The sequence below is a fragment of the Microcaecilia unicolor genome, chromosome 1, assembly GCF_901765095.1.
Source record: "Microcaecilia unicolor chromosome 1, aMicUni1.1, whole genome shotgun sequence".
NCBI classification, from domain to species: domain Eukaryota; kingdom Metazoa; phylum Chordata; class Amphibia; order Gymnophiona; family Siphonopidae; genus Microcaecilia; species Microcaecilia unicolor.
In genome coordinates this window covers 570,784,469-570,793,966 of record NC_044031.1, presented here as the reverse complement: position 1 = coordinate 570,793,966, position 9,498 = coordinate 570,784,469, and the positions used below count along the sequence as shown (strand labels likewise).

The 9,498-nt window shown below is 45.2% G+C and overlaps 1 pseudogene; it reads right to left on the bottom strand.

Annotated features, from left to right (window-relative positions):
• Nucleotides 1-6,142: 6,142 nt before the first annotated feature.
• Nucleotides 6,143-6,999, bottom strand: LOC115460027 (annotated as a pseudogene).
• Nucleotides 7,000-9,498: the final 2,499 nt, after the last annotated feature.

The following is a 9,498-nucleotide window of genomic DNA, read 5'->3' as shown; positions in this document are numbered from 1 at the left end:
ACGTCTATTTTTTTCAAAAATACGGTTTGGTCCGCCCCTTCACGGACCTGTTCTCGGAGATAAACGTCCATGGAGATAGACGTTTTCGTTCGATTATGCCCCTCCACATCTTTTTCAATATTCAAGGTGAGGTTGCACCATGGAGCGATACAGAGGCATTATAATATCCTTGGTCTTATTTTGCATCTCTTTCCTAATATTTCCTAGCATCCAGTTTGCTTTTTTGGCTGCTGCCGCACACTGGGCAGAACATTTCAGCATATTGTCTACAATGAAACCTAGATCTTTTTCTTGGGTGCTGATTCTTAAGGTGGACATTAGCATCAGGTAAATATGTTTTGGATTATTCTTCCCAATGTGCATCACTTTGCATTTGTTCACATTAAATTTCATCTGCAGTTTGGATGCCCAGTCTTCCACTTTCCTTCCTATATTACATGAGGGAAGTTCCAGGGAGGGTAAGTGAACAGAGCTCAGTAGTTTCCTCTGGGGTGGGGAACTGTGTTTAATTCTCAGCCTTCAAGGATTAGATGTACATGTAAGGAAGACGGCCAAGGTAGGAGATACCTTGAATTGTATTCAGAGAGTACTTGACTTTTGTGTGTGTCCGGACGGGACCCAAGATGGCATTAGTAGCCATTGTGTTGGGGCTAGATTAGGATCCAGCCCCAGGAAGAAAGTATTGACAGTAATATGTGAAAGAAACAGAGAGAAATAAAGAGACTTTACTAGTGCTGGATTAAAGCCTGTGAAGTAACAGGTGTGGACATGCTGAATCAGAGCAATAAAGCATTTCCTTTTGCTTGCAAACGAAGTGTGTGTATGACTGTATTTTGACGGCTCCAAGCCAGACCCTCGAGCATGCTACCACAGGGGGTTAAGGGGATGACCATGACTATCCCTAAACCCTGTTCAACTTGGAAAATAGAAGGATGAGGGGAGATATGATTGAGGTCTACAAAATCCTGAGCTGTATAGAACGAGTAGAAGTAAATCAATTTTTTTCCTCATTCCAAAAGCACAAAGAATAGGGGACACATGAGGAAGTTACATGGAAATACTTTTAAAACAAATTGGAAGAAATATTTTTTCACTCAAAAAGTAGTTCAGCTGTGGAATTCTTTGCTGGAGGATGTAGTAACAGCAGTTAGCATATCTGGGTTTAAAGAAGGTCTGGACAAGTTGCTGGAGGAAAAGTCCATAGTCTGCTATTGAGACAGACACGGGGAAGCTACTGCTTGCCTTGGAATTGGTAGCATGGATTGTTGCCACTATTTGGGTTTCTGCCAGGTACTTGTGGCCACTGTTGGAAACATGATACTGGGCTTAGTGGACCATTGGCCTGACCCAGCATGGCTATTCTTATGTTCTTGGCAGATGACTGCAGTCCTTCTCCAGGATTTTCCTCCATGAGCATAGAAGTATTTATTTTGCACATCCGCTTTTTCCCCATGACTCACCACATAGCGGGTCTCAGCATCTTTCGGTCTCACAATTTCTAGCCTTCCTCCTTTCTCCAACATACCTGAAAAAAGCCTTGTTAACTGTCTTTACATCTTTAGCCTTTATTTCTTCCGCTTGAGCTTTTGGTAACAGTATATCCTTCTTTTTGAATGCCCCATCTCAAATAAAACCTTTAGTGCCTCCCTCTCCTACCAGGTATAAGAATACTGAATTAGTCAGACACATAGGCAAGAAAAGACATGCTAGTTGCGTCTTCTGTCTCTCTCTGCCTCCAAGACAACTTTTTACTGCTAGATATGCCATACATTCAGTTGTCTAATATGAATGAAGCAGCGTTTGTTATGCTTTTAGAAATGGTAAAAAGCAGGGCATGGAAAAAAAGAATATTTCCATCCTGTGGTTTATTCATAGATGGGAACAGACACAGCAATATCTCTACATCATCAATAACATAATATTATTATGTCATATTATACCAGAGTTTAATGGCCTTAGCAACTGTAAAATCATTAATTACACTGTCAGGTGAAATCAATCTCGCTATCTTATCCTTAATTGTAATCTCAGCAGGACCATTAAGATGTTTTTGACATATTATAGATCGTAGATAATTCTTGATCAGTTTAGCTGTGACAAAGTCCTTTTTGATGATGCAGCAATTACTTGCAAAGTCAACAGCAAATGCAATGCAGTTAGCTCTGGATATAAATCTACCAAACTCATAGTCAACAATATTATAGTCTATCATATTTTAGAAGCCCGATTCACGTTTCTATACTGCATACATCTAAATTCCAATATTAGAAAGCTGAGTTTTACATGACCAAAACTTGATTATGATCATTTGGTAAGGGGGCATGATGAAGCATATTTTGGCTGGGATAAGGGTGGGTCAAAAAGATACATGTACATTCCCCATTTCACAAATAGAATGTATGAATGTTGAGATTTATACCTTCTCCTGGGGATGTCTAGGTTTTAGAAAGTTGCTCATTTTATGGAGCACTTCACCAGAGGGTAGTCATAGTCATCACCTTAACACCCTGTGGTAACATATTCGAGGGTGTGGCTTGGAGCCTTCAAACCACAGCCATACACACACTTCGTTTGCAAGCAAAAGGAAATACTTTATTGCTCTGATTCAGCATGCCCACACCTGTTACTTCACAGGCTTTAATCCAGCACTAGTAAAGTCTCCTTATTTCTCTCTGTTTCTTTCACATATCACTTCCAGTACTTTCTTCCTGGGGCTGGATCCTAACCTAGCCCCAACACAATGGCTACTAATGCCGTCTTGGGTCCCGTCCGGACACACACAAAAGTCAAGTACTCTCTGAATACAATTCAAGGTATCTCCTACCTTGGCCGTCTTCCTTACATGTACATCTAATCCTTGAAGGGTGAGAATTAAACACAGTTCCCCACCCCAGAGGAAACCACTGAGCTCTGTTCACTTCCCTGGCACTTCCTTCACGTAATGTAGGAAGATCTTTGGAAACTGGAAGACTGGGCATCCAAATTGCAGAGGAAATTTAATGTGGACAATTGCAAAGTGATGCACATTGGGAAGAATAATCCGAATCATATTTACTTGATGGTAGGGTCCACCTTAGGAATCAGCACCCAAGATAAAGGTCTAGGTGTCATTGTAGACAATATGCTGAAATCTTCTGCCCAGTGTGTGGCAGCAGCCAAAAAAGCAAACAGGATGCTAGGAATTATGAGGAAAGCAATGCAAAATAAGACGAAGGATATTATAATACTTCTGTATCACTCCATGGTGCGACCTCACCTTGAATAATGAAAAAGATATAGTGGAATTAGAAAAGGCTCAAAGAAGAGAGACCAAAATGATAAAGCAGATGGAACTTCTCCCATATGAGGAAAGACTAAAGAGATTAGGGCTCTTCAGCATGAAAAAGAGATGGCTGAGGGAGGATATGATTGAAGTCTATAAAATCCTGAATGGTGTAGTAGAAGTGAATCAATTTTTCATTCTTTCAAAAAGTACAAAGACCAGGGGACACTCAATTAAATTACATGGAAATACTTTTAAAACAAATAGAAGGAAATATTTTTTCATTCAATGAATAGTAAAGCTCTGGATTTCACTGATGGAGGATGTGGTAACAGTGGTTAGCGTATCTGAGTTTAAAAAAGGTTTAGACAAGTTCCTGGAGGAAAAGTCCATAGTTTGTTATTGAGATGGATGGGGGGGGGGGGGGGGGGGGGAGGAGCCACTGCTTGCCCCAGGATTGGTAGCTTTTATTTGGGTTTCTGGCTACTGTTGGAAGCAGGATACTGGTCTCACTCAGTATGGCTGTTCTTATATAAAATAATAAAGCACTCTAAACTATGTACAGTGGTGATGGTCCATTGGCCTCATCGATGCTGCACCCACTCCTCTTGGATCATCCTTAGCTCTGCCACAGGCTGTCTCAGTAATTCTCAATACACCACCAGCTCCTGCTGCAAGTCTCTATGCATGGCTGAGACTTGCAGCAGGAGCTAGATTAGAGTGGTTGGACAGCCCACCAGCACGTGTGGCAGGCATTTCAGACTGGGGCTCAGCTGCTGTACCTTCCAGTGTTGCTGGCAGAGTGATCTATTCTAGTGCCCCTTCTTCCCCCTGCATTTGGGGCATGTCCCTTCAGGGGTCATCTCCCTCCTCGGCCTCCAGATGTTGTTGGGGGAGTGACACCTCCCAGTGCCCAGGGTCCAGAGTCCATCACTACTTCCTCCCATGCTCTCTCAGGGGTTTCTGGGTCCTGGGTGACCTGATCCAAAGTGTTCTGGTCCTGGGCAGCCTGAGCTGGAACATGCATGTCCTGGGCAGGCTGTTTAGCAGCTGGATTGTGCCCTGAGTGTGTGTAAAAGGTTTGCAATTTAGATCAACATATCCTACACAGCCCTTTATAGTGGTACAGCTGGCTATCAGGAGGCAGGGAGAGGGACAACTTGGGGCAGTTGTTACCTGGGGGACTTGTCTGAGGTGTGGCACTAATGAGATGACATAGAGGAAACCCCAGGGACTATGATATCAGAGCTATTTTTCCCCTGAGACGGTTGTATGGCTATGGGCATGCACAGGGCCGGTCTTAGCAAGTGCAAGGCCCTGTGCAGACCAATTTGGTGGGGCCCCATCCTAGCCCCGTCCTGCCCTAGCCCCACCCCCACCCTAGCTCCACCCCATTGATAAGATTATTCAATTTTTAGAAAATTTATTATTTATGAAATTTCAAATAAAGACAAATGAAGCTAAACTTGTACAGAATCGCTCAATTGCAAAACACTATGCACAAATTTGTGCAAAAACACACTCAGAACCTTACTGTACCATAAATATTACACTGGGCAGACCCTAATACACCAATATACCACCCATATGGAAAATGCAGACCATCAACAATAGGAAGCAACGGATCATAATATCACAGTTCTCATGTAGAGTCACAAAACAACTTTTTAGGGTGGATAGTGTTCACAATGAGTTCCTTTTATTAACAACCATATGTAGATCCTTCAAGAGGTAGAGTGTCAAGATTTAGGCTGTAAGGGGTTGCTGAGAGGACGACCTGAGCAGCCCAAGAAGGAGCTAAAGAGGCAGGCACACATCCCTAATAGGCGGGAAGCTCGCCCCCTGGTGGGTAAGAGATTGATTAGAATGAGGAGTAAGGCTAGGGACTACCATCCTCACAATGCACCTGACCGACTACAGGACTCACAGGAAGTGGAGGGGGAGGGGCAGGATTGGGAGATGGTTTCCAATCAGGGGGTAGAGGAGCAGCTGAGAGAGCCCTGGGTGGAGGAGGAAGAGATGGAATGGGATAAAATGGAGGAGGCAGAAGGGAGTAAGGAGGAGAGTATGGAGGTGTCTGCATTCGCCCAGGCTGCCGGTGATAAGGTGAGGGGTTTACTGGCTGCTGTATTCAGCAAGGTTTGAGAGAAACCTCAATTGAGCATTGTGAATGTGACTTGAGATGAGGCAGTATCAAGTGCTGTGGAAATGGTGATAACTGAGCTGTGGAAAATAAAATAAAAATCCTTTTTATAAAGGATGGGAGTTTCTGGTCATTTGTTGGAATGCCGCTTAAGTGCAACCTCAGGGAGCACCTAAACTGAGGGAGACACGGATGTCTGAGGCAGAAGCTGAGAGGCAGCAGGTGCCAGAGGAAACAAGAGCCTGCATTGAAGCATTCCCACTAAGTAGGGTCAACCCAGGCCAAGGAGTGGAAGGGAGACCTGCTGACAAGGCTCTACACCCTTTCTGATGTTTTGGGGCCACCTTAGTAAGGCCAACACACAATCTCTCCGCTGCAAAACACTATACATAAACTTGTGCAAAAACACACTCATAACCTTACCAAACACAAGACTAAAAACGAGAGTGTGTCAGAAGTTAATATATTTCCTGTTTATCTAACTCAAGTGCAATTCGTAGTCTGTTCAAAGGTTAAGGTTTCACATGGCCCCATAAGGTCCCTGAAGTCTCCTGAACAGTCGATTGATTCAATTGCTGTAAAGTCCAAAATCTATAGATCTAACACAGCTGAAGTAGCAGGAAAAAAATATTTCTCTATTCTAATTATGTAAAACTGGTTAAAATTAATTGCTAAGGATTTTTTATAGATAAAATGAATATCTGCAAACGTGGCCAGGTTTAGAAACATTAGGAAAGTTAGGAAAATATACTTACTGTGAAAGGCAAAGAGCAAATGACAAAAATGATGGTCATCAGGGATAAGAGAATAAGGTGGTCAATTTCTTCCGACATGGACACTCGGTCCCTCCGGCTCCGCATCAAAGGTGCGAGTCTGCGGGTCTTTTGCATATGGACCAGGTTGACCATAACGACCGCGTTGCAAACTAAAACGGACATAATGAGCACCAGCAGCAAAGTGGCATAAAGTAAAGGGAAGGTAGTGTCCAGGTTAGCCTTGTCCTCGTGTTTGATGTTGATGAAAGCACCAGGTGCCCGGACAGTATTGCACGTATTCGCCAATTCCCATGACGGGGAAAGAGCAGAAGGTGAAACAGAAGGTGTAGACGAAAGGGAAAGTGACCAGTCCTCTTCAATGAGCAATGAAGCGCTCGTAAAAGTATGGTTGACCAATGGCCAGGTAGCGCTCCAAGGCCATGGCGAAGAGCAGCAGCAGCAGGGTGGCCAGGCTGAAGAAAGTCATGCTGTAGGCAAAGTAGTGGCAAACGCTGCGGCTGCCGCTCAGGACCAGCAGGGTTCGGTTTCGGCCGTAGGACAGCAGCAGCACCGGGCTAATCAGGCAGGTGCCCAGCAGATCGGTGATCACCAGGCTGGTCACCAGCACGTGGAACAGGGTGATCGGGTGACGGCGGCAGTGCCGGTGATACTCCAGCAGCAGCAGCAGGGCCAGCAGGTTGCCCAGTAGCCCCGCCGAAAACATGATGGCGTTGATCACCGGGCTCTCGCCCGACTCCAGGCTGCTGCCATTCATGCACATGTCCCCGTAGGTGCAGTTGGCCTGGGCCAGCACCCGGGTGCCCATGGTGCTGGCAGCGATCGGAGGGGGGGAGGGGAATTTTCCCTAGGAGACTTCACTGTGCCCAGGTGGGGCTCGATCGAACGCTGACAGGGGGGAGACCGGGGATCGGGAAGGGCTCATAGTCTCCCAGCCGCTGTCTGCAGGGGGAACTCAGTGAATGGATCCGAGTGGTGGGTTGGAAAGATGCCAAGGGGTAGCACTACAACGTCAGACCGCTAGAATACTGAAATGCACGTGGTAGCCAGCTTTGACTGAGCTGTACTACTAGTAACAACTGCAGCCTCCAAGGCAAGGGTGCCGCTATTTAAACTTGGAGAGCCAAGCGCATGCGCCGCCCTAATGTGCTGCTCACCTCTTCCCGGTCTGTATCTTCGTGCGGGAGCGGAGGACGCAGAGTTGAGGCGCACCACGCGGGGCCCCCTTAAGCGCAAGGCCCTATGTGGCCGCCTCGGCCTAAGACCGGCCCTGGGCATGCAGGATGGGTTTTGGCCCTGCTAGAGGGCCCTGGGTGAGTAGGCACTGGCTGGGAGGTAGTATGGCTTCACTGTTGCACAGGTGGGGCCATTGTTACCGTTTTTGTCAGGAATGTGGGTGTACATGTCCCAATGCCCATATATCCTATAGCTGGCTCAGATCGCAGGGGACCCTGTCTGAACCGCCCTTCCTTTTCTGCTGGGACCCACCTCTGCTGGGACCCCTAGGAGAAAGGCAGTTTCCAGGCATCAAGGTGGGAAACCTAGGTTTGGGGGCATCTATCTGTGGGGTACTCATGTTAGCTGTTTTAGGATCCTCACTGGCAGCTTATCACCCCAATGATTCATGCCTATACTTTGGGGGTGCCTGGGGGAGGGGAATTCTACACATAGGTGGTAGTTTCCATAAGGGGGGTGGGGCACAGGAGGACCATGAGCTCTGACTCCTGCACAGAAAGACTGGGATCTCTGCACAGTGACATAGCTGTGCACACTGAGGACCGTTCTTCCACATACAGGAGTAAATATGCACATTATGTACATTTTGCATATGGAGGGAACATCCTGCGATTGACATGGATGTTTCTCGATGTGGGAACTAGTTCCGCTGTTGCACGTATTTTTGATTGGTGGAAATGTTTATCTCCAAACGTCTATGATGTTTACAATGTTGCTCTTTTTGAATGTGGAGGAGTAGCCTAGTGGTTAGTGCAGTGGACTTTGATCCTGGGGAACTGAGTTCAATTCCCACTGCAACTCTTTGTGACCTTGGGCAAGTCACTTAACCCTCCATTGCCCCTGGTACAAAATAAGTACCTGAATTTATGTAAACCGCTTTGAATGTAGTTGCAAAATACCACAGAAAGGCAGTATATCAAGACCCATTTCCCTTTCCCTATTTGAGATTCTACATGGAATGTTGCTACTATTGGAGATTCTGTTGCTACTATTTGAGATTCTACATGGAATGTTGCTATTCCACTAGCAACATTCCATGTAGAAGCCTGCTTTTGCAGTGCGGCTGCGCAGGCTTCGGTTTCTGTGAGTCTGACGTGCAGGACGTCAGACTCACAGAAAGAGAAGCCTGCGTGGCCGCACTTCTGATCTGCAAGGGCAGGCTTCTACATGAACTGTTGCTAGTGGAGGAGTAGCCTAGTGGTTAGTGCAGTGGACTTTGATCCTGGGGAACTTAGTTCAATTCCCACTGCAGCTCCTTGTGACTCTGGGCAAGTCACTTAATCCTCCATTGCCCCTGGTACAAAATAAGTACCTGAATATATGTAAACCACTTTGAATGTAGTTGCAAAAACCTCAGAAAGGCAGTATATCAAGTCCATTTCCCCCTTTCCTTTTTTTCTGTGTTTTTGAATATCAGAAAATGTTTAGGTCTTTCTTCCACTATGGACTTGTACTTTTAGTTGATTTCCGATAAGCGTTTATTTTGCCATTTGATCGTAATATTTAAAATGCCCCTCATAGTGTGCTTTATCGGGAAAGATTGTGCACTATGTTCAAAAGGTGTGCACTATTCCAAATGAACACAACATTTTTTGGGTGCCCATCCCTATTCAGCATCAGCTGGTATCTGGATGCCATTGATGAATATACGGGTATAAAAAGTCCACAGTGGCTACTGTTTAAAAATTGCTGACTGCTGAATATTGGGGGAGGGGGGCATGATTTTCAAAGTGAATATACAGATACATTAATGAAAAAGATATAAATATAGCATAAATTGCATGCAAATTGACTTCTTATAAAAGTGGAATGTAACTCACCTTCAGCTACAACTGAAACAGGTGTGAGGTAAATATATCCTGACAGTGACCTGTCTGGGTCACAAGGACTTGGCAAGTCCCAAAACCTAGATCAAAATAATTGAATAACTGAGTAAAACCACAATGGCTTTTAGGGCTTTCAAAAGGTAGCAATAGCTCTGTGCCAGAATTAATTATACTAGAGAACAATTTTATGTGCGGATCAAATGTGAAATCTATATACTCCTTTTAAGCACATGAACGTATTGCTCTGCACACTTTCAG